The 25198-nt window shown below is 48.8% G+C and overlaps 1 pseudogene; it reads left to right on the forward strand.

The window, feature by feature from the left end:
- The first annotated feature begins 2576 nt into the window (after window positions 1-2576).
- On the forward strand, window positions 2577-20567 carry LOC150027513 (uncharacterized; annotated as a pseudogene).
- The last annotated feature ends 4631 nt before the right edge of the window (window positions 20568-25198 follow it).

Raw genomic sequence — 25198 nt, forward strand, 5'->3', positions numbered from 1 at the left:
CACTAGAAGTGTGGAATGCTCCTAGATGAGAGTGATGCCGCCACTTGAGGACTCCATTGATCCATCAAGATAAGACTAGAGAAGAAGGCTCCAAAAGCTCTCCAAAGGTCACTCAAAATTTGAGTAGAGTTTTCTTAGATTAATTCCAATATGAATTTTACAAAGAGAGCACCTCTATTTATAGCCTAAGGTGCTGAAATGTAAGCTACACAAATTCAAAAAAACTCCCTCCCAAAAAGCTTCTAGAATTTGCGCCTAAAACAAGGCATGAGGAAGGTGTGATCCTTTCTCTCACTTTGGCACCTCCTTATTTACTCCTACACCTATCTACTAATACACCCCCCCTAAGACTCTTAACTAAAGACTAAAAGATGCTTTAACAATAGAGGTTTCTAATGTTTCCCTCTAAGCACCTTTCTAAACAATATTTATTTAAAACTTGGCCTTGCCCTTCATGGGATGGTCTTTGGGCTTTTGTAGGTTTTGGCCTTCTTGGGCTTGGGCTTGGGCTTGGGCTTTATCTTTTGCAAAGATTAACAAGAAAAACTTTAAATGTGAAGGCGAATGATCTTGTTCTTCATTATAAAAAGCCACCTTTAGTTGATTCTCATCAGAAGGGAAGAAGAAAGAAATGTCCAGGCGAAAAAGAGGAAGAGGGAGAAGCAGAAAGCAGAGTGAGGGGCGCGAAAACCCTAGCGCGGGTCGAGAAGAGGAAAAAAAGAGAAGATGAATGCATGATAATGAAAGGGGCGAATGCAATCGGTGAAAAGAGCCTAAATAGACCAAGGAAGAAGAAAAACCATACCTTTGAGTGATCGCGAAAGGTTTGGAGGTAGAAAGCTTGAAGGAAGATGGGCACGCAGAGAGGGAATTCAAAGTGAGCCTGAGAGTGTTGAAGAAGATGATGAAACAGTGAAAACGTGCGCCTATTTGAATAAGGGAAGCGCTAGCGACACTCCACGCTGGCCGTTGATGCGGCCACGTGTCGCAAGATTAAGAAAGGAAGTTGTAACGTTAAAGGGCAACACGTGAGGTGGCACGTGATGCGGCTCCACTTGCCACGTGGACCGAGAGCGCGACCACTTAGTCTCTTTGCTGAGAACGAGTTCACAGCTCGAGACTAGGGGGCTTGTGATCCGATCGGTCATCGGTAGTCAATGACGTCAGCAGCAGATAACCACATGGACCACTTGCTGGGGGACACGTGGATCAGGTGGCAGAGTAATCATGGAGGAGATCCCCCGGTATGGAGATCGGTGGTCAGTAACCGAGTGGCCACCGACAGATCAGTTCCAAGATAAACACCCGGGGGAGAACGCGAGAAGCAATAGAGCACCGATCAGTCATCGGGTGCATGGTCATCGGGGTCTCGTGTTACACGCAGTTAAACTGGGACTGAGATTCACAGCGAGAGCGTTACACATGGACCTCGCATGATCATACCTCAGAGAAAGAAGAGCTCCTCGTCGGTATAGTCGTGCACGAGAGTGGCCTGAGGGAGTCAGTGAACCGGTCAGTGATTGGTTACTCTCTCAACCCATTACGTGCATGGCATCGTGAAGGGGAAATCGTGTATGCAGAGAGCAATGCTTGGTGAGTGTGCCTAGTCCAGCCACACCTGGCGTTCTCCTGGGAATGTGCGATTTCACCCAGATGGAAGAAACGCGCTAAGTTACTCCGCAAGGGAATAACTTAGGCGCACAAAGAGATGCGCTAGAGCCCTTCAGGTGGTGGCACGTGCACGGTTAGATGTGAGTTGCATGCCTCCACGTGTCACTGTCTGAGAGGGGTGCGGCCCAGATAAAGGTGCACTCCGTGTCGTGAAAGGTACAGACAGAAAACCCAGACACCCACGACCCTGACTGTGGTACGTTTTCGTACAAAAGCATAACAGAATTCTGACACACGCAGAGAACAGCGTAGCAGAATTCTGTTAGGCACAGACACAGAGAGAGATAAAAAGGGAATCAGAGAGAAATACAGACACACTGTTTTTACACACATTATTTTCTAGTGATTCTGTGATCTAACTTGAGCGTCGGAGTGCAAACGGCCGCTAGAAGCGCTGTCTGTGTGTTTGCAGGTTGCGTTCGGAGTTCCCAAGGAGGAGGTTCTAAGAGTGTTCTTGCAGATAACACAGTTGCCAGAGGCGGGTCAAGCAAGCGACAAGGCAATTCCTCCACGCTCGAGTTGTCGGCAGGATCTGTTAGTACTTTTTAACTTAGTTTCAGAGTGGTTGTGTTTCTGATTACTTTTAGAGAACATATACAAAGTAGTTTATGATGTAGGGTCCACCATGTGCAAGATTTTTCTATGTGTGGTCCAACATTTGGTCTCTGACATAATTAAGTGAAGGTTTCCTTTTCAATTTGTTTGTTATTTGTGGTCATATGTATATTTATATTTCACAGGAATAGCTTTTATAGAGTCATATCAGGGAATAAGGTTATTTTCAGCTTGTGGTTCACCATAGTGGGACATTTTATGATGCGAGAGATGTTGGTGGTGATACATCAACATGGTCATGTGATAGTGATATATGAAGTTACTTTGAAATAGTTGGCATCCTAAAGGAGATGGGGTTTATAACAGTACAGGAGATGTTGTATTCACGTGAAGGTTGTGAAGAGTTGGAAAATAGATTGGAGATTCTAGTTGATGATGGTGGTGCAATAGAAATTCTGAAAATTGCAAATACACATGGTGAAATTCATTTATTTTTATTGCATGTTGTTTCAGAGGCAGAAGTGGTGTTGGTTTTAGGTGATGTTGAGGATGGTGGTGGTGTGAAACCCGAAGGTCTTGAACATAATGTTGAGGATGGTGGTGGTCTGCAACTCGATGGTGTTGAAGGTGATGTTGAGGATGATGGTGGTGTTGAACCTGAAGGTCTTGAACGTAATGTTGAGGATGGTGGTGGTTTGCAACCCGAGGGTGTTGAAAGTGATGTTGAGGATGGTGGTGGTGTTGAACCCGAAGGTGTTGAAGGTAATGTTGATGATGGTGGAGGTGTGGAATCCCAAGGTGTTCAAGCTAATGTTGAGGATGGTGGTGGTGTGGACATTGGTGAGCATCATGGTATGGAAGGTGTGGGTGAAGAAGATGAGGAAGAGGACAAAGGTTGTGGTGGTCAGGGTGATGGTGAGGGTGAGGGTGAGGTTAGGCATAGGTGCAAAAGTAAAAGGCAGACCAATAATCCTATTATAATTTGAGAGTTCGTGTGCGTTGTATTAGAGCACAAGGACAATGTGAATGGTATGCATATTGTGGGTTCTTACCCTCAACAAGGTGTTGGCAGTTAAGAAAACTAAATGATGTGCATACCTGTGCTAGGCAGTTTAAGGTTGATTTGTTGAGCACTAAATGGTTGAGTGGAAGGTTGGAGATTTCTTTAAGTCAGAATCCAAAATTGAGAATTAATGATGTAAGGAATAAAATCGTTAAAAAATGGAACACAAGTATAAGAAAGTCAAAAGCTCAACAGGCAATGGCCATGGCATTGAAGAATGTCCAGGGTTCATTTCAAGAGTAGTACAAACGAATTTATGACTATGCACATGAGCTCATGCGTGCAAATTCTGGGTCTACAGTGAAAGTCAAAGTTGAAGATATGAATGGATTCAAAGTTTTTAACAGATTTTATGTGTGCTTAAAAGCCTGCAAGGATAGCTGTAGATCTTGTACGCCCATAATTTCTTTGGATGGGTGCTTTTTGAAAGGCTTTTATGGTGGTGAATTGTTGACAACAATTGGGAGGGACCGATGCTTCCTTTAGCATATGTTGTGGTTGAGGTTGAATGCAAAGATTATTGGACCTGGTTTTTGCAGCTTTTAATTGAAGATGTTGGGGGAGTATATGTATGTCAAGGCATGACTTTCATGTCTGACCAACAAAAGGTATATTCTTTGCTGTCAATTGTTGATTTTTTCTGATGATAATTTTCATTTAACTATTTTATATATGACTTTTGACAAGGTTTGCTGCCTGCCATTCAAGAACTCATACCTGGGGCAGTGCAGCGGTTTTGTGTTCGACACCTGTACTCCAACTTCAGAAAGAAATTCTTAGGAAAAAAACTGAAAACTTTAATGTGGAGGGCAGTCGACAACACATATCCCCAAGCATGGGAGAGGGAGATGAGGGCTATAAAGGAAGTCAATGATAATGCATTCAAACATCTTATTGCATTACCTCCCAGGCAAGTATTCATACTTTTCTTTTAGGTGCAAAAACTAAAAACTGCATTGATTGTAATTGGTTGATGGCTATTGATCATTTCTCCATTGGCATTGGGGAATTATTTTTGAAAATGTAGTGTGAAAATGAAACAAAATTTGTTAGACAACACATGCACATGCACTCGTTTCTCTTAGAATATTGTTAGAATTTGACAAGGGTGCACAATCACTAAATTATATAATGTTTCTGTTCCGTCCGGTTAACCGGGACGTCTTCGTGCGCGACCTCAACCGTCAGCTAAGGACTCCTTCCCACTGATTGCCTGTGAATTCCTGCAAAAAAAAAGGACAAAGAGGCGCCCTAGCGGCCGTTTGCACTCCGACGCTCAAGTCAGCCAGCAAGAAACACCAAAAAACTGCCCACCCGCGTATCTGAGCACCGCGTGTGGCACTCTGAAGGTGGTAAAAGAACTGTGTATCTGTGTGTGTGTTGTCTCCTTTTTGCAAAAATATTCTCCAGTCACTTGTACGTAACCTTAAAGCACGGGCAAGCAACCAAAGAGTTTCTCCTAAGTTTGCCAAAGGTTCCAACCCTTTTTCCGACATTCCCAGCGCTACTTAAACTGCCCCAGCATTTAAAGCGCCTTAAAGCGCTTTTAACTCGAACGTAACGCACTCATTAAAGCGCTTAATTACGAAACGTAGCGCATTTAAGACGTTGAAACGCTTGGGAGCCATAATAGTACCTGAATGCTGAAAAGGGAAACTGTATTGAATATCTTTAATTACCTGGCACCTGACTAGAGGGTGTTTCTATTCCGGCATTGCTGTCGTACACGTGGAGGGCCTCACGACGCCATGACCCCATCTGGGGGCGTTTCTGCCCATCTGGGGACGTTTCAACGTGTGGGTCCTCCTGCTTGGGAGTGCTACTGCGCTAGGGGTGGCATTTTGGGTGCCAACTCATGCCCCCAAGTATCTAGCCACTTACTCTGAGAGCGTATCTGCCTTCCTCTCACACCCTGCACCCGGTTATCCTGGGCGTGACCTTCCTCTTGGGTCGTATCTGTCCCGAAGGCGTCTCTGGGGCGGCAGGGGTACTTCGCGAGTCAGGCTGCCCTTCACTGGTACTATCACTTTGGCCTTGAAGCCACCTTTTCCTTCTCTTTATCACTTTCCCGAGATATCGGGACCTGAGGCTTTCCCACGACGTCGCTCCCTCCATGGTCTTTCCTACCCATGGGTATCGGGGAACCACACCGTGATTGCCTTGCTTTTACACTGTTCGATCTGGCGACGCCCTCACCTGGGCGACGCCTTCACCTGGGCGACGCCTTCACCTGGGCGACGCCTTCACCTGGGCGACGCCTTCACCGAGACGACGCCTTCACCTAGGCGACGCCTTCACCTAGGCGACGCCTTCACCTAGGCGACGCCTTCACCTAGGTGACGCCTTCACCTAGGCGACGCCGTGCCTTAGCGACGCCTTGTCTTGGCGTCTCTACATCTGGGCGACACCTTGAGTTGACTTTGACCTTCCAGTCGTTGACTTCGACCTTGACTTAGTCAACGCCCTGATACGGGACGGTACGTTTGTCTTCAGCGCAAAGACTAAAGCCTTGCCCCCGCCATCCACGTGCCTTCCTGATGACGTGTCATTCTCTGCTGACTCAGCAAATTTTCAAATTACTGACGCGACATTTTCTGAACCACAGGGGTATTCTTAATGACCGATTGGACATTCCCTGAAATGGGGATGATTACGCCTTTTGGGCTACCCTTGATCGCGCGCCACGTGGCCCATCGCGTGGCCCTCCTTTAGAGACCTTTGCGCTTCCCCTGGGCAATCGACCCTCTGACGCGTGGCCTGATCCTGCGGCCCTTAGTTGGCGCTTCTTGAGTCGTGAAATGTAACGTTTAAGTTACTCCAAACCCCGCGCTCACCCTACTGTTACATTCATTCACTCTGCTACTTTGCCCTGTTCATCGCCTCCAAAACCTCTTCTCTCTGCAATTGCGATTCTCCCCTTCCTGCGCTCTCCTACCGCCTCCACTTCAACAGCAAAGGTATGGTTTCGAGCACTCTCAACTCTTCACTGTTGTCGCATTATAGGAAACTGCCTGGGACTGTTGTTGTTCTCGTACTTCTCTAGATATTGTTTGTATGCCTCGTTGTTCCTTTCGCTTCCCTTCGTTCTTTTGCGGGTAGGGCGCTCCTAGGGTTCTTCCATTTTCCCCTTTTCTTCTCTCCAAACCCCTTTTCTCTAAACCCTTTCTTTCTCTTTTGATCTTCAGCATTGGCGTTGATGGCAAAAACCAAGACCACCGCGCCTCCCCCGCTCCCCAAGTCTCATTATAAGGGCGAATATGACTGGGCCCCCGACGAACTTCTGGACGAATGTTCCCTCCTGAACTCCGTTGAGGACGTGGAGGCCCACAGGGGGGACCCTGCCCTCTATAACTTCAATGCTTTCCACAAAAGTCATGACTCCCAAGTCCTGGTAAGCCGAGTGCGACCTGGGATGCCCGTTTGCGCGGACTCACGGGATACTGGGGGATGCGCTTTCTTTTTCCTCTATCAGATGGTGCTCAAAAGGGTGGGTCTGCGTCTGCCCCTATCTCCCTTCGAAAAAGAGCTACTGACAGAGATAAACACTGCTCCCGCCCAACTCCATCCCAACAGTTGGGCTTTCGTGAGGGGGTTCCAAATTCTCTGCGGCTATCTAGGTGTTCCCTCCTCTGTGGACGTTTTTCTTCACTTCTTCGAGGTAAAGAAGCAAGGGAAAAGTCTCTGGATGAGCTTTCCTGGCATCGCCGGGCGCATCATCCTGACGCTCTTCCAGAATTCGTTCAAAGGCTGGAAGGGGAAATTTTTCAAGGTACGCGCGACCAAGCGCGATCCTACCATTCTAGAGGGCTTTCCCCTGTACTGGACAGACAAACCCATAACTATGAAGCCCTTGGCTCTGGACGAACTTGCCCCGCCTGACCGGGATATATGCAAAGCCTTGGCGGGACTGGGGATAGTCTTCGATACCGCCAAGCTCATTGCGAACGAGTTCAATGCCCATGGGCTTTCTACATACTTCGGTATCTGCTCTTGGCGATTTATGATGCTTTAGTTGCTATGGTTATCTGCATTACCATTTTTCACTGTACAATGTTACTTGCATTTCGCATCTCTTCCTGTATTGTGAATCCACATAACCGCTCTAGTGCTAATCCTTGTTGTTTGGCCTGTCTTGATGTAGGATCGGTGATGGGCACTTCCAAAAGAATAATGTTGGCGAAAGCACTGAAGGAGGCTCGTGCCGCCAAGGCAGGCGCCTCCTCTAGCCCTGCTGCCAATCCGGTTCTCCCACCGGCTCCGTCACCGCCACCTCCAGTCACCGCTGAAGCTTCTTCTAGCCCATCTCCGGCGTCTCCACCTGGCTCCAAAGTGCTTCCGACTCCCAATTCTCCTCCGCCTATCGCCGCCGTTCCCCTAGCTGCGGCCTCATCACCGGCTCCAACCCCTCTCGACAAAGGGAAAAGGGTTTTGGAAATTCTGTCAGATGATGAGGAATCAGAAGGCGTGGCACCCTTCAGGAGGAGAAAATCCGCGCGGGTTCCTCTTCTGGTAGAGACGCCGCCGCAGGGAGGGAACCCCTTTATGGACAACCCTCCAAGCGCAACCTCACTCCCTCCTATGATTCTCCAAGAGGAAAGGGGCGAAGGCGCCGAATCTACCCCTCCTCTGCCGCCGCCAGAAACCACTGCTTCCCCGGCTCCCGACGCTGCCGCCCCCGACTTCATTGCCATCCCCCCTCCAATCATGCATCTGATGAGGGGTTTCAGTGGCGGGACTATGCAAGAAGGTACCGACAGGAGGGAAGGTATGCCTTTCTATTTGGGGGCCTTCTTGGCGGTGGCTCTTGAATGGCGCTCCCAGGCCAGAAACGCTGTCTTGCAAGCTCAAACTCTCCAGGCCTTGGAAACGAAAGCAACCACCCTGGAAGAGGAGATGAAGGCCCTGGGACGCCAGAACCAGGCTTATTGTTCCTCTCTAAAACAAGCACAAGAGTCCAGGGCAGAAGCTGAGAGGAAACTGGCAGAGGTCTTGGAGCTCCAGGCTGACTTCTACGCTCGTGAAGTTGCTCTCCAAGTACAGGTAGCGGGTCTTCAGGAATTGGTCAAAGCAGACGCAGAAACTCAAAAGGACCTGAAGGACCGTTGCTGTGAACAAACTGCCAAGGCGGAGCTGATGGAGGGGGAAATGGCCACCCAGGCCAAAGCTATGGACCTTCTTCGCGCTGACCACGACAAACTACAGGTCGAGGTCAGCCGGCTTCGCGTGGAGAAAGAGGCTTTGGAGAAACAAGTGGCCTCTGGAGACGCCACCATTGAGGAACTGGAGAAGGAGAAAAAGTCCCTTATCCAGGAGATGGCGGGTACCTTCGAGGAGGGGTTCCAAGAGGCCCTAACCCAGGCGTCCTGCGAGAATCCTGGCGTCAACCTGTCGAACTGCGACCCCACACACCACGTTGTTGACGGGAAGGTCGTGCCCATGGACTTGAACGACTGAGCCGCTGCTTCTCATCCGCCACCTTCCTCTTCAAGCTCAACTCTTCATTCTTTACCTTCGTTTTTTGATTTCATCTGCCAAAACTTGTAATTCTTTGAACTATTTGTACTCTTGTCACTGATTTAGGAGGTCCGCATGGTTGCATTTATTTCTCTGCCACATACGATTCTGTCTATGCGATCTCATTCTCTTTTCCCTCCACACGCTTCGACTATTTTATCCGTGTTCGCCCATTTCTTTCACTTCGTTGGGCGATTTAGTATGATCGGGAAAGGTTGCGCGCCAACCCTCACGCCCATGGAGAGGCTCACTTAGTGAAGCCGTATCGTCCTCGGGACGTCTCTGATACCGAAAGGTCTTTTCCTTGATCTCAAACGCTCGGCGCCCACGCCTAAGGAGTGGCCTGCTAGAGCAGCACCGTATCGTCCTGGGTGTCTAAAACGCCGAGTGCCGTGGGGGGGTCTGTTCCCTCCACAGTCTTTCCTACCTGTGGGTATCGGGGAGGCGATGCCTGTCGGTATTTGGGTTGGCGACACCCGCGACATCTCGCGCTGTCGTCGCCCTCTACGTCCTTCCTGGCAACGCCTCGGGCGTTACCTTTACCTTGACATTGACCTTAACTCTTGCCTTGGTCAACGCTTGATAACAGCGAAGAGCCCAAGGCTTTGTCTGTGCCATCCACGTGGCGCTCCTTGTATAGCTGATGGGACCTTCTGTCATTCGACTTGATCCACGTGGCGCTACTTGTATGGTTTGTGGGACATTTGGTCAGTTCATCAAGCCCTGACTCCTGCTATGCCCCTGACTCATTTTCGACGGCGGATCGTACCATTGGATATTCTGTTGACGGGACATTTTCTGATTTAAACCAGTGGTGCCAGAGTCATCCTTTCATCTTCTGCCACGTGTATCAATCGTGCGGTGCATCCATTCACGTCGTTTGGCGCTCTAACCGCTTTATTTAACTCTTCAAGCTCTGAAACTATCTTCATCATTTTCTCACTCTTCATAACCTACTTGCGTTCTTTCTTCTTGCACCCTTTCTTCTCTGTCGAAGGGCTGTTCTAACCGCTCCCCTCGCTCAACTCTTGCATTTCCAGCCATCCTGATCTTGTTAAAGAATGTCTTCGCACGATGCTTCCTCCAGGGTTCGTCCCAAAGACTTGTACCCTTGGGCCTCGAGCGAACTTCTTGATGAATGTTCATGCTTGCTCTCCACCAGGGCCGTACGGGAACACAAAGGGGAGTTGTGTTCTTACGACCACCGGGCCTTCGCGAGGAGGCACGATGACGACATCGCTGTGCTCCCTTGCACTCTGGGGGAGCCAGTGTGTGGAGACGAACGAGCGAACGACGGGGTCCCTTTCTTTTACTTTTACCAGGTGGTGTTCAAGACCATCGGGGTGCGCTTACCCTTCTCCCGGTTCGAGAAGGAACTACTGACGGAGATCAACGTGGCTCCAGCCCAGTTATACCCCAACAGCTGGGCCTTTGTCAAGGCCTTCGATGTCCTCTTTGGGTTTCTGGGTTGTGCACCCTCGGTTGACCTCTTTCTTCACTTTTTTGAGGTGAAGAGACAGAGACACAACCTCTGGGTAACTCTCAGCAATGTTCCCGGAAGAGTTCTCTTCACACCCTTCCAAAGCTCGTTCACGGGGTGGAAAGGCCGGTTCTTCAAGATCTGCTGTACTGATCTTGTTCCCGACGCCCTCGATGGGTTTCCGCTGTACTGGGTGAGAGAGGAAAAGGCCCTCAAAGCCAAACCCCTCAAGAATCTGGCTCCAAGTGATCAAATAGCTTGCCGGATTCTTGCTGAGGCGGGAGGTTTGGACTCCGCTACGGTGATCAGCTTGGAGTTCAACGCTAGGACTCTTGAGAAGTACATAAGTAAGAACCACTGCCTTAGGCAACTTCGACCTTCGTTACTTTCTAACTGTGCCTGTCTTTCTTCACTGTGTCTCTAATACATCTGTTCCCTTTGTGCAGGTTCGAAAATAAGCCGAGAAAAGAGGACACGACTTACTCGAGCGCTGCGGGCTGGGAAAGAGGCTTCGCCTTCCTCCAGTGATGACTCTGATGAGCGCTGAGAAGTGGCTTGTTTGTGTTTTTGCATTTTGTACTGAACATTGCTTGTAACAACAACTTTTCAATATCATAATTCTTTACAACGCCACTTTACTTTGCATATGCTTCATATACCGCGCGACTTCCTTTCGTCTCGTTCTGCCAACGATGCATGCTTTTCCTTGGGCGGCGCCTTCTTTCTGGGCGACGCCAAGACCTAGGCGACGCCTTCTTCCTTGGCGACACCATGGCCTAGGCGGCGCATCACATTACTTCTAACAAGGAAAAATAAAGGCTGAAAACCAAGGCACTTCTTTTTCTCAACTGGTTTTTCCATTTATTAGGGTGACCTCATTAAAAAACCCCCGAAAGGGAAAAAGAGCGTCCCCTTCAACTAAATTGTTACATGCTGCTTACATAGGTCAACTGAAATAAAATTTTAAGTTGGCTGCATTCCAACTGCGCGGGATAGGGCCTCCATCTAAAGTCTCCAGGTTGTACGAACCGTTGCCCTTAGCCTCAGTAACTCTGAAGGGCCCGGTCCACTTGGGAGACAGCTTATTCTCCAACTCGTAAGGGTGAGCTTTCCTCATCACCAGGTCGCCCACCTGAAACTGTCGTGGCTTTACTTTAGAGCTATATTGCCGCTCCACTCTTCTCTTCATCGCTTAAGCTTTTATTCTAGCTTCTTCCCTGGCCTCTTCTAGCAGATCCAGGTTTACCCGTCTTTCCTCATTAGATTCCTCCACCACAAAGTTTTGAAAACGCGGTGAGCTTTCGTGTATTTCTACTGGAATCATCGCGTCTGACCCGTACACCAAACTGAACGGCGTCTCCATAGTAGAGGATTGGGGCGTGGTGTGGTATGCCCATACAATCCTTGGCACCTCTTCCGCCCACGCCCCTTTGGCCTTCTCTAACCTTCTTTTTAACCCCCTCAGCAGAACTCTGTTTGCTGACTCTACTTGTCCATTGGTCTGGGGGTGTTCGACCGACGCGAACACTTGCTTGATTCCCACTTCAGCGCACAAATTTCTCAACTGCTGACTGGCGAACTGGGTCCCGTTGTCAGATATCAGGCGCCTGGGTACGCCAAAGCGACACACGATGTTTCTCCACACAAAATGCTGTACCTTATGCGCAGTGATTTGTGCCACGGGTTCTGCCTCTATCCACTTAGTGAAGTATTCTATGGCGACGATCAGATATTTCATCTGCCTGATTGCCAGTGGGAAGGGGCCCAAGATGTCAATACCCCATGTGTGGAAAGGCCACGGGCTGTATATGGACCGCAACTCTTCTGGCGGCGCCTTGTGCCAGTCGGCGTGCTTTTGGCATTGCTTACACCGCTGGGCGTGCCGTGCGCAATCCTCTTTCACCGTTGGCCAGAAGAAACCTGCGCGTATTACCTTGGAGGCTAAGGACCTTCCTCCTACATGGCTTCCGCAGACGCCTTCATGTAGCTCCGCCATTATCCTGGTGCACTCATCGCCACTGACGCACGTTAGGATAGGGTGAGTGAAACCGTGTCTGAACAGCACCTCATCCACCAAGGTATATCTTGCGGCGTTCCTTTTGATTTTCTTACCCTCTTCAGGGTCCACTGGAAGGGCCGCATCCGCCAGGTATCGTTTATAGGGCGTCATCCAGGTGTCTCCCGTGGACAGGACACAAACCTGCATCTGCTCCTCCTCAGACGCACCCGCGTATATACTGATGCAGGGCGCCCTCTGCGTATCTTGGGTTAATGAGGAATGACTCCTCGGCCTTCCCCTTGATGCATAAATCTGGAGGACATCCACCCTGTTGTCTTCCACGAATCGACGCGGAGCTTTGAGGGTCTCCTGGATCACTGTCCTCTGTCTACCCCCCTTGCCTGAGCTGGCCAGGTTTGCGAGCAGAGCGGCTCTGGCATTCTGCTCCCTCGGGACGTGTATTAACTCAAGAGCGTTGAACGCCCCTTTCAACAACTGGACGTATTTTAGATATGCCGCCATCTGGGGGTCCTTCGCCTGGAACTCACCCGACACCTGCCCCGTAATCAACTGGGAGTCGCTCTTCACTAGGAGGTTCTGTGTGCCCATCTCCTTGGCCAAGAGCATTCCTGCAATCAGGGCTTCGTATTCTGCTTGGTTGTTACTTGCCTTGAAGGCAAAACGCAAGGCCTGCTCGATCAGTATGCCGTCGGGTCCTTCCAGCACTATTCCCGCACCACTCCCTTGTTGGTTTGAGGAGCCATCAACCGAGAGCAGCCACTGTGAACTCGCTTCCACCTCTTGCTCACCTCCGGGCGAAAGTTCTGCTACAAAATCCGCGTACACCTGCCCTTTAATGGATCCTCTAGGCTCGTACTGTATGTCGAATTCTGACAGTTCCACTGCCCAGCGTACCATTCTTCCTGCCACATCGGGCTTCTGCAGCACCTTTTGTATGGGGAGGTTGGTCATTACCACCACTGTAAAACTGTGGAAGTAATGACGGAGCCTCCTAGCCGAGAACACTACCGCCAGCGCCGCCTTTTCCAGTGCTAGGTACCTTGTCTCAGCTCCCTGTAAGGCTTTGCTTACAAAGTAGATGGGCTTCTGACTCTGGTCCTGCTCTTGGACCAACACAGAACTGATGGCCCTATCTGTTACAGTAAAATACAACCGGAGGGGCACGCCCGTTACCGGTTTGCAGAGAACTGGAGGCGTCGCCAGGTAATCCTTCAGCTTAATGAAAGCCGCTTCGCATTCCTCAGTCCATGCAAAGCGACTGTTTCTCTTGAGGCACTGGAAGTACGGGTGCCCCTTTTCTCCTCCAGCGGAAACAAACCTCGAGAGCGCCGCCATCCGCCCTGTCAACTGTTGAACCTCCTTTACCGATGTCGGACTCCGCATGGCGATAATAGCCGCACATTTGTCGGGGTTCGCCTCTATCCCCCTCTCGGTGAGCAGAAAACCCAAGAATTTACCGGTCTCTACCCCAAAAACACACTTCTCGGGGTTCAACTTGAGGCGGTATTTGGATATTGTGTTGAACAACTCCTCCAAGTCTGCCATGTGCTGCACCCTGTTCTGCGACGCCACCACCATGTCGTCTACGTAGGCGTATACGTTCCTCCCGAGCATTGGCGCCAGGACCTTGTCCATTAACCTCTGGTACGTGGCGCCCGCATTTTTGAGCCCGAAGGGCATCACCTTATAGCAATAACTGCATGTTTCATTCATGAATGCAGTCTTGCTCTCGTCCCTGGGGTGCATCTTGATTTGGTTATACCCTGAGAAGGCGTCCAGGAAGCTTAACACCTTGCTGCCAGACGCGCTGTGCACTAGGGCGTCGATGCTGGGCAGCGGATAGGAATCCTTTGGGCACGCCTTGTTCAGGTCCGTGAAGTCAACGCACATTCTCCACTTTTCGTTCGCCTTCTTCACCAAGACGACGTTGGCGAGCCACTCAGGGTACTGAATCTCCCTAATGTGGCCAGCACTCAGCAGCTTCTGCGTTTCGTCTTTCACCACCTGTTGTCGCTCCTCATTGAACTTCCTCCTTCTCTGACGCACGGGGCGGACCGTGGCGTCCATGCTGAGGTGGTGACACAGGAAATCGGGGTCGATGCCCGGCATATCCGAGGCGGACCATGCGAAGGCATCCAGGTGGCGCGAAATCACTTCCGCCACCCCTTCCTGTTCTTCTGGACTTAGCGAGCTTCCTAACTTGAAAGCTTTGCCGCCAATCTCCCTTTCTAGGGTTTTAGCTGCAGGTTGCTCCCTATTATCATCTTCGGCGGGCGCCGCTTCTTCTACGGGCGCCGCCTCTTCCACGGGCGCTTCCTCCATTGGCACATCTGCTTCGGGCATCGCCCTTTCTGCTATGGCCTCTTCAAGCGTCAGCCTAGCGGGCGTCGCCTCGATCATCGTTGCGTCCGCGCTCGGCGGACGTTCGTACACCATGAAAATGCCTCTCTTCGTCTTCAGGCTGTTTTCGTAGCATTTCCTCGCCTCCTCTTGGTCTGATCTGATGACTATCACCCGGCCACTGAGGTCCGGTAGCTTCATCTTCATGTCACGGGTGGAGGATATTGCACTCAGACGGTTTAACGCCGGTCTGCCCAGCAAAATATTGTAGGCAGAATTGGCGTTCACGACGAGGTACCGAATGCTCTCTGTTCGGGAGGCCTCTCCGTCTGTGAACGTAGGCCACAACTCCAGGTACCCCCGGACCTCTATCTGGTTATCCCCAAACCCATACAAACATCCCGTATAGGGACTCAGCAGATCGGGGGACAACCGTAACTTATTAAAGGTCGACAGAAACATGACGTCTGCCGAGCTTCCTTGATCAACAAGCACTCTGTGGACCTTCCTTCCAGCCGTGACGACCGAGATGACAATGGGATCGTTGTCATGGGGCACCACATCTCGGAGGTCTCTTCTTGTGAACACAATATCTGACTCCCAGGGCTCCCCCGAGAGCCTATCTTCGATTGAATTCACCCCCCTCGCGTATTTCTTCCGCTGGGAGGCGGTGGGTCCTCCGCCGGAAAAACCTCCAGCAATGGTGTGGACCTCGCCAAGCACAGGCATCTCGTGTGCTGGCTCATCCGCCGACGGCGGCAGGGTGGCGGTCGTGGTGGACTCTGCGACATAATCTTTCAAAAACCCAGTCCTCACCAGCTCATCTAGCTGGTAGCCCAACGACAGGCAATTATCAATTTGGTGCCCGAAAGCCTCGTGAAATTCGCACCAAGAGTCTTTGCGGGGCCCTAACACCTTGTCGGTCTTCGCCGGTCGCCTCAGCCTCTCGGCTATGTTGGGTACGGCGATCAAATCCTTCAACTCAACTACGAAGCTGTACCTCGCAGGTCTTGCTCTTTCTCTTGCGGGGCGTTCGCCTCCTGCGGGGCCCCGAGGCTGGGGCTTTCTGGCCTCGTAGGGGCGTCTAGCCTCTGGCTTCTTTCTCCCCGTTGTTGTCTCATTGACTCTGACGGGTTGAACTCGCGTTGGTCCCCTTGGGCGTGAGGGCACGGCGCTGGTGCGCTTCACACATACCTCCCCTTCCGAAGCAATATGCTCTACCGCCCTACGTCGTAATTCAACAAAAGTCCTAGGGCGATTGCGGATAATAGATTCTCCAAAGGGGCCGGGGCATACGCCTTTCACAAATGCGTACACGATCATAGGCTCCTCTGTTGTACCAACCTTCACGACCTGGGCCCCGAAGCGATTGATATACTCCTTCAGGGTCTCCCCCTGATACTGCTTCACGTCAAACAGGTCGTAAGAGACCGGCGGCGGGGCCTTGTTGGCCAAATACTGTTCTCTGAATAACCGCGACAACTGGCGGAAAGATGTGATATGGCCCTCGGGGAGGCTAATGAACCAGTCCATAGCCATCCCGGTCAGGGTGCTCATGAAGAGCTTGCACTTGGCAGCATCAGAACCACCTATCAGGATCATCTGCGTGTGAAATGCAGCGAGGTGCGTCTCTGGGTCCTCCATCCCAGTGAAGATTACCTTGGGTCCCGCGAACGTGTTCGGGATCGCTGCATCTAGGATCTCCTGCGAGAAAGGAGTGGAAAACTCCCTTGGCGGGGAATGGTTCTCCGTCTCGTCCTGCCCAGGCCGCCTCCGATAGTTTCTCAGGCCCTGGCGCAACTCCTCATTCACACGGTGGAGCTCTTCGTTGCGCTCATGCGAGGCGTCAAGATTTGCCTGCATGCGCTCCTGCTCCATCTTCGAATCCGCCATGTCCTGCTGCAGCCCCCTCATTATTTCCAGGACCTGCTGCATGGATAGGTCTGCTGGGGCTGCGCGCGCTGCTCTTCGTCTGGTGGGGGCCATTGTCACTCCAACCTCCTTCAACGTTACTGTAGCTTGGTAAATTCTCCTCGAACTTGTGATGGGACTGATGTTTTAAATCGGCCCCACGGTGGGCGCCAAATGTTCCGTCCGGTTGACCGGGACGTCTTCGTGCGCGACCTCAACCGTCAGCTAAGGACTCCTTCCCACTGATTGCCTGTGAATTCCTGCAAAAAAAAAGGACAAAGAGGCGCCCTAGCGGCCGTTTGCACTCCGACGCTCAAGTCAACCAGCAAGAAACACCAAAAAACTGCCCACTCGCGTATCTGAGCACCGCGTGTTGCACTCTGAAGGTGGTAAAAGAACTGTGTATCTGTGTGTGTGTTGTCTCCTTTTTGCAAAAATATTCTTCAGTCACTTGTACGTAACCTTAAAGCACGGGCAAGCAACCAAAGAATTTCTCCTAAGTTTGCCAAAGGTTCCAACCCTTTTTCCGACATTCCCAGCGCTATTTAAACTGCCCCAGCATTTAAAGCGCCTTAAAGCGCTTTTAACTTGAACGTAACGCACTCATTAAAGCGCTTAATTACGAAACATAGCGCATTTAAGACGTTGAAACGCTTGGGAGCCATAATAGTACCTGAATGCTGAAAAGGGAAACTGTATTGAATATCTTTAATTACCTGGCACCTGACTAGAGGGTGTTTCTATTCCGGCATTGCTGTCGTACACGTGGAGGGCCTCACGACGCCATGACCCCATCTGGGGGCGTTTCTGCCCATCTGGGGACGTTTCTACGTGTGGGTCCTCCTGCTTGGGAGTGCTACTGCTGCATGAGGTGGCTTTTTGGGTGCCAACTCATGCCCCCAAGTATCTAGCCACTTACTCTGAGAGCGTATCTGCCTTCCTCTCACACCCTGCACCCGGTTATCCTGGGCGTGACCTTCCTCTTGGGTCGTATCTGTCCCGAAGGCGTCTCTGGGGCGGCAGGGGTACTTCGCGAGTCAGGCTGGCCTTCACTGGTACTATCACTATGGCCTTGAAGCCACCTTTTCCTTCTCTTTATCACTTTCCCGAGATATCGGGATCTGAGGCTTTCCCACGACGTCGCTCCCTCCATGGTCTTTCCTACCCATGGGTATCGGGGAACCACACCGTGATTGCCTTGCTTTTACACTGTTCGATCTGGCGACGCCCTCACCTGGGTGACGCCTTCACCTAGGCGACGCCTTCACCTGGGCGACGCCTTCACCGAGACGACGCCTTCATCTAGGCGACGCCGTGCCTTAGCGACGCCTTGTCTTGGCGTCTCTACATCTGGGCGACACCTTGAGTTGACTTTGACCTTCCAGTCGTTGACTTCGACCTTAACTTAGTCAACGCCCTGATACGGGACGGTACAGTTTCTGTTGTGATTTGTGGTGGAAAACCAAACTTTATATCTAACTTTATTTGTGATTGATCCGATCGGTCATCGGTAGTCGATGACGTCAGCATCAGAGAGCCACGTGGACCACTCGCAGGGTGACACGTGGACCAGGTGGCAGAGAGGTTAGGGGGACAATCGCCAAGAGAGGTGATCGGTGGTCAGTAACCAAGTGACCACCGACAGATCAGGCGGCAGAGAGGTCGGGGGACAGATCATCCAGAATGGTGAACGGTGGTCAGTAGCCAAGTGGCCACCAACAGACCAGTTCTGAGACTAACGCCTGAAGGCAGAACGCGAGAAACAGATAAACACTGATCAATCATCGGGGTATTGTCATCGGGGTCTCGTGTTACACGCAGTTAAACTGGGAATGAGGATCCCAGCGAGAGCGTTACGCACGGATCTCGCATGAGCACACCTCAGGGAATCATGCACGAGAGTGGCCTGAGGGAACTAGTAAACCAGTCAGTGGTTGGTGATTCCCTCAACCCATTACGTGCATGGCATCGTGAAGGGTAAGCTGTATACTCAGAGAGCAACGTTTGGTGAGTGTGCCTAGACCAGCCACACCCGACGTTTTCCCAAGAGTATGCGATCTGCCCAGATAAGAGAAACATCCTAAGTTACTCCGCAAGGGCGTAACTTAGGCACAAAAAGAGAGGCGCTAGAGCCCTTCCAGTAAGTGACACGTGTGTGGTTAGATGTGAGTTGCAGGCCTCCGCGTGTCACCATCTGAGAGGGGTGCGGTCCAGACAAAGGAGCACTCCGTACCACTAAAGGTACAGACAGGCGCAGCCAAGCGCAGAGACGCGCAGACATGCGCAGACTCTCACGCTCCCCACCGCTGATTCTGAAGGTACGCTTTCTCTGAAAAGCATAACAGGGTTCTGACACATGCCAGAAAAGCATAACAGAATTCTGTTATGCCCAGAAGCAGGGAAAGAGAGATAAAAGGGAGAATCAGAGAGGAAAAACAGAGTGCAAGAGTTCCTACACACACACTGCTAGTTTTCTAGTTTTTGGTGGTTCTGTGGACTAACTTGATCGTTGGAGTGCAAACGGCCGCTAGAGGCGCCGTCTGTGTGTTTTGCAGGTCACATTCGAAGACATCTGAGAGAAGGTTCGGAGGGTGATTCTGCAGAAGACGCAGTCGCGTAGACGGGGCAGAGAGTGCTACGAAGCGATTCATCCATGTTCGAGTTGCCGGCAGGATCAGTGATGGTACAATGATTTTCATGTGGGGCTAGTTAAGACACGTATAGTGAGAGGCACATCATGGGGCCTTCATTGCCTATTCATGCTTACCTTTTAGAGAGTAGAATCCAGCTTTGAAAAGTGAATTTTAATATGATTTTAATCTGATTTTGATACATGGGTGACAAATTTTAATATGATTTCAAAACTGAAAACTACATTCAGATTTGAAAAGTCCATGTCATATTTTGCTCCCTATTGTTCCCTCCCAAATTGTTTGTAATTGGTTGATGGATGTTTGATTATTTCTCCATTGGCATTGGGGAATTAATTTTGAAAATGTAGTGTGAAACTGGAACAGAAATTTTAGACAACACATGCACATGCACATCCATTATGCTTATACAACACATGCACACCAATTCCTAGGATCTGAAATCATTTATTTTCATGTACTAGGTTCTGGTTCAGATCAAGGTTCACATTCACTCAAAAATGACTCACTTGTGAACAACATTTCTGAAGGGTTTAATAGTGTGCTTGTACCAGCACGTGCAAAAACTATCATTACCATGCTAGAAGATATTAGGACTTATATGATGCAAAGATGGGCTAAGAACAAATTAAAAATTGCCTCATTTGAAGGATTAATATGTCCAAAGATTTTATGCAGGTTACAAAAGGAAGCAAATCAAACTCGATATTGGATACCCAGGTTAGAAGACAACATTCATACATTATTTTAAAAAGTTATTATCTTACTTGTTACATATGTCTAACCAATTCCATCACCACAACTCTTCTGCAGACCACCTATTTGAAGTGAGACATACATCTACCATTGGAGAAAAGTATGCAGTTAACTTGGAGCTACATCAGTGCAGCTGCCGAAAATGGAATACCATGTTGCCATGCACTTGCTGCAATGAAATTTCTCAATGCCAATCCAGTGAACTTCATTTCATTTTGGTACAAGAAGGAAACATATGCAGAGGTGTACAACTCAGTTATCTATCTAGTGAACGGTGAACAAGTATGGGAAAGAACTGAAATGCCAGATGTTGTGCCTCCTCCCACAAAGAAAATGCCAGGAAGACCAAAAAAGAAGAGAAGGTTGGAGCCATGGGAGGTAATGAAGAACAAGAGTCAGTTAGGACAAACTAGGTTAAAGAAAAAATGTGGGATCTGTCATAAGCTTGGCCACAATAGAAAGTCCTGCATTGAAAAATCATTTGAACAAGGTTCAAGTGCACCTCGACCATCTCACCCAAGGTCATCTCACCCAAGGCCATTTCACCCAGGCCCATCTGATCAAGGTCCAAGTCAGGTAGCTACAAGTGCACCAAGGCCATCTTAGGAAGCTCCAAGTCAGGAAGCCCCAACCACACCCCCCTCCACCATCTCCCCTTACTCAACCAAAAGTTTCACAACCATCTCAGGAAGCTCTAAGCCAGGCAGCCTCAACCACACCCCCTCCACCATCTCCCCTTACTCAACCAAAAGTTTCACAACCATCTCAGGCAGCTCAAAGGACAACAAGATCAACTGCAAAATTTTCAAGACCCAACACGAGGCTTAAGTTACAGTCCATGAGAAGCTATTTTAGGAACTCACCCATTTCTAAACCTATGTATTTTGAAAAACAATTATTATAGGATCCTGCTAATGTATTTTGGATTGATAATTTGGTAATTTGCTAATGTATCATGTACTCAATGTCTTTAGTAATTTTTGGAGTACATTAATGTTAACAGGTTCTATGATAATTAATCACTTTTGCTAACTATCTAGGTGTCATTTGGATAAATCAGTGTTCAAATATTGAATATGGTAAACTAAAATCTGCACTCAAGCTGTTCAAATATTGAATTGTAGGCCAAAGTGCAGATTTTCCACCTAAGACACAAAAAGTGCAAATTTTTATTCTGGAAGTTATCAAATGGTGCACATTTTTATATAGCCTTGAAAGGAGGAGTGGCTTTAAAAGTCATCGTTTAATGTGGCTTTGCTGAATACTGGTGTGGATAGGAATTCATAGGTTACATGTACATTCTTATATGCCAACAATAATCTTACAGTTGTAGAACAATATATTATCCTGTTCTTGCTAAAGCACATATGGATTCACACATTACTATGCCTTTTCCAATTCCTTTGCACCCCATGTTATCCACTACTTCATGCCACTTACTAATTCTAATCTTAAAAGTGGAACCTCTATCAATAAAGAGGTTCTCTGCCAAGCCAATAAAACTGTTGCTCTATTGATACAAGGCATCAAAATAAAACTACACCATACTTATGCAACACCAAAATTATGCAGCACCAAAAAACAAGAAAATAATACATAACTTCTATGCCAACCACTTACTAAAATTCATTTTCCATTGATACAGATTTTGGGATACATATTACATACTGAACATATTGAATTCAACACACTAATACATATTACATTAACTCTTTCAATCATAATCCCAACCAAAATATACATTCATATGTCACTCATGGGAATTTTAAGAAAATAATCAACATAGCAATGTTTATTACAACAACAACACACAACCCTCCTAACAACATGATGAGAATCAAATAAAGGAGACTTTTATTAATGGAGGAAGAGGACATCCACCCTCACATTTGAAGTTCTTCCTTCTAGTCTTCTCAAAATTAAAAGAAGACAAAATAAAGATGAGGCCCAAGCCCAAAGCCCAAGCCCAAGCCCAAGCCAAAGCCCAAGAAGGCCAAAGCCCAAAGAGCCCAAGTCCATCCCATGAGGGGCAAGGCCAAGCTTTGAAATACTCTTGTATAGTTTTAGGAGGTGTGGTTATTAAATAAAGGAGTGTGAAAATGTAAAATAAAGTCACATTGTCCATGTGACTTAGGAGAGTGGTGTAGGTGTAGTTTTTAGGAGGTGTCATAGTAGAAAAAGGTCACACCTCCCATGTGACTTGTTTTTGGTGGGAATTTCAAATGAGTTTATTTGAATTTTCCCACCTATTTTTCAGCACCTCTAGGCTATAAATAAAGGTGCTTAGCTTGTACAATTCAGATTTGAATTTTAATTAAAGAAACTATACTCAAATTTTGAGAGAGCATTGGAGAGCTTTGTGCCTTCTTCTCTAGTCTTATCTTGATGGTTCCATGGTTACCTCAAGTGACGGCTTGCACACTCATCTAGGAGTCTCCATCCTTCTAGTGGTGTGATCATCCAACCATACATCCATCTTCATGAGCTTTCTCCTCTCCTTCCCTCCTTCTCTTTTGTTATTCATGTTTGAAGCTTGTGTTCTTGTGTTTTGGTTCGGCTATTTTCATTTTCAGCAAGTTGTTCTTCTTCTTCTTTGTTTTTGGTTCGGTGCCTTTTAATTTCCAGCACTCCTATTCAGTTTTCTTGTCTTTTAATTCATTTTGTTCGGTTCATTGTTGTTCCTTTTCAATTCTATTCGGTGCTTTTGCTCTTTCTCTCTTTTTGTTGGTTCAATTTGACAATATGTGGAACTTCCATATGAGTTTGGATTTGGTGCTAGTTTTGGTGAGTTCTTGACTTAGAACATTGATCCAATTCTAAGAAAAAGTGCCTAACTATTGTCCAACTCAAGTTGATTCCTAAGAATGTCAAGAATCATTCTCTATCTTGCTATTGGAATCACATCACAACATCTTTATCCACTTTCTTGACATCTTCAAACGTTTTTCCAAGCTACAAATCTCGTTTCTTTGTCTAGCAATAGTTCCATCTTTGTCTTCAATGCACTTGCACCATCTAAAAAAATTGCACCCCATGCTTACACTACTCCTACTCTGTATTAGACAAAACGATAACCAAAAATCAATACCAATGCATTTTTGTTCGTAAACCATAGTTTAATACATCTCACCTTGTACTTTGGACACCCCCAAAATTGCCTCCCATAATTTTTGACAATTGTTACGGTTCTCAAAACCGCAAATTCCCCACAATCACAAATGGGAGCAACAAAAGTCATCCTGCTCCCACCACCATGGCTAGAATTCGATCGTTGCTGCTGCACTTCCAATCGGTTACAAATACATGATGATACAAATGCAGATCTATAGGCACACATTTCCACCACAAACAAAGCTACACCCACGAACTCCACAATCACCGACTCCACCACAAACGACGACCCTCTTATATGTTAACTTATTTGTTTCTGGGAATAAGGAAACAACCAAAAACGTTTACGCAAGAAAACCCTAAACCGTGCTTTCAATTCAAAATTTGTAATCCCCAATTCAAATCACTATAACCCTAAACTCCTAATTCAGTATTCACTAAACTAATGTAAGGACATTAATGTTGTTTGGTGCGACATAACAGAAAGGACCATTTTGACTACATTTTAAAAAACTTAGGGACCAAATTGATTTTTTTTAAAAACTATTGTTTGGCCCTCAGACATCAGTTGAATGAGTTGGTGAGGGATGAATTTATAAAGAAATACCTAGAGGAAGGTCACAAAGCCCCAACAACAATAGCCCCGACGGGGGATCAGGGGCACGAGGTGCCAGTCCATGGCGAGGTCAACACGATCTTCGGGGGTTTTTCGGGAGGAGGATGTAGCGCCTCCCAGCGAAAAAAGTACGTAAGAGAGGTGATGGCAGTAGAAGCATAGGAACCTGATCAGACCCCAGAACCCGATCAAGGAAGCTCGGCAGACGTCATGTTTCTGTCGACCTTTAATAAGTTACGGTTGTCCCCCGATCTGCTGAGTCCCTATACGGGATGTTTGTATGGGTTCGGGGATAACCAGGTAGAAGTCCGGGGGTACCTGGAGTTGAGGACTACGTTCACAGACGGAGAGGCCTCCCGTACCGAGAGCATCCGGTACCTCGTCGTGAACGCTAATTCTGCCTACAATATTTTGCTGGGCAGACCGGCGTTAAACCGTCTGAGCGCGGTGTCCTCCACCCGTCACATGAAGATGAAGCTGCCGGACCTCAGTGGCCGGGTGATAGTCATCAGGTCAGATCAGGAGGAGGCGAGGAAATGCTATGAAAACAGCCTGAAAACGAAGAGAGGCGTATTCATGGTGTATGAACGTCCGCCGAGCGCGGACGCGACGATGATTGAGGCGACGCCCGCTGGGCTGGCGCCTGAAGAGGCCATAACGGAGAGGGCGATGCCCAAAGCAGATGTGCCAATGGAGGAAGGCCCTGACGACGCGGCGCCCGTAGAAGAGGCGGCGCCCGTCGAAGAGGCGGCGCCCGTCGAAGAGGCGGCGCCCGTCGAAGAGGCGGCGCCCGTCGAAGAGGCGGCGCACGTCGAAGATGATAGGAGGGAGCAGCCTGCAGCTAACGCCATAGAAAGGGAGATTGGGGGCAAAACTTTCAAGTTAGGAAGTTCGCTAAGCCCAGTAGAACAGGAGGGGGTGGCAGAAGTGATTTCACGCCACCTGGATGCCTTCGCATGGTCCGCCTCGGATATGCCAGGCATCGACCCCGATTTCCTTTGTCACCACCTCAGCATGGACGCCACAGTCCGCCCCGTGCGTCAGAGAAGGAGGAAGTTCAATGAGGAACGACAACAGGTGGTGAAAGACGAAACGCAGAAGCTGCTGAGTGCTGGCCACATTAGGGAGATTCAGTACCCTGAGTGGCTCGCCAACGTTGTCTTGGTGAAAAAGGCGAGCGGAAAGTGGAGGATATGTGTTGACTTCACGGCCTGAACAAGGCATGCCCAAAGGACTCGTATCCGCTGCCCAGTATCGACGCCTTAGTAGACAGTGCGTCCGACAGCAAGGTGCTAAGTTTCCTGGACGCCTTTTCAGGGTACAACCAAATCAAGATGCACCCAAGAGACGAGTGCAAGACTGCATTCATGACTGAGACATGCAGTTACTGCTATAAGGTGATGCCCTTCGGGCTGAAAAATGCGGGCGCCACGTACCAGAGGCTAATGGACAAGGTCCTGGCGCCAATGCTTGGGAGGAACGTATACGCTTATGTAGACGACATGGTGGT

The sequence above is a fragment of the Phaseolus vulgaris genome, chromosome 5 (assembly GCF_051622355.1).
Source record: "Phaseolus vulgaris cultivar YP4 chromosome 5, ASM5162235v1, whole genome shotgun sequence".
Taxonomy (NCBI): domain Eukaryota; kingdom Viridiplantae; phylum Streptophyta; class Magnoliopsida; order Fabales; family Fabaceae; genus Phaseolus; species Phaseolus vulgaris.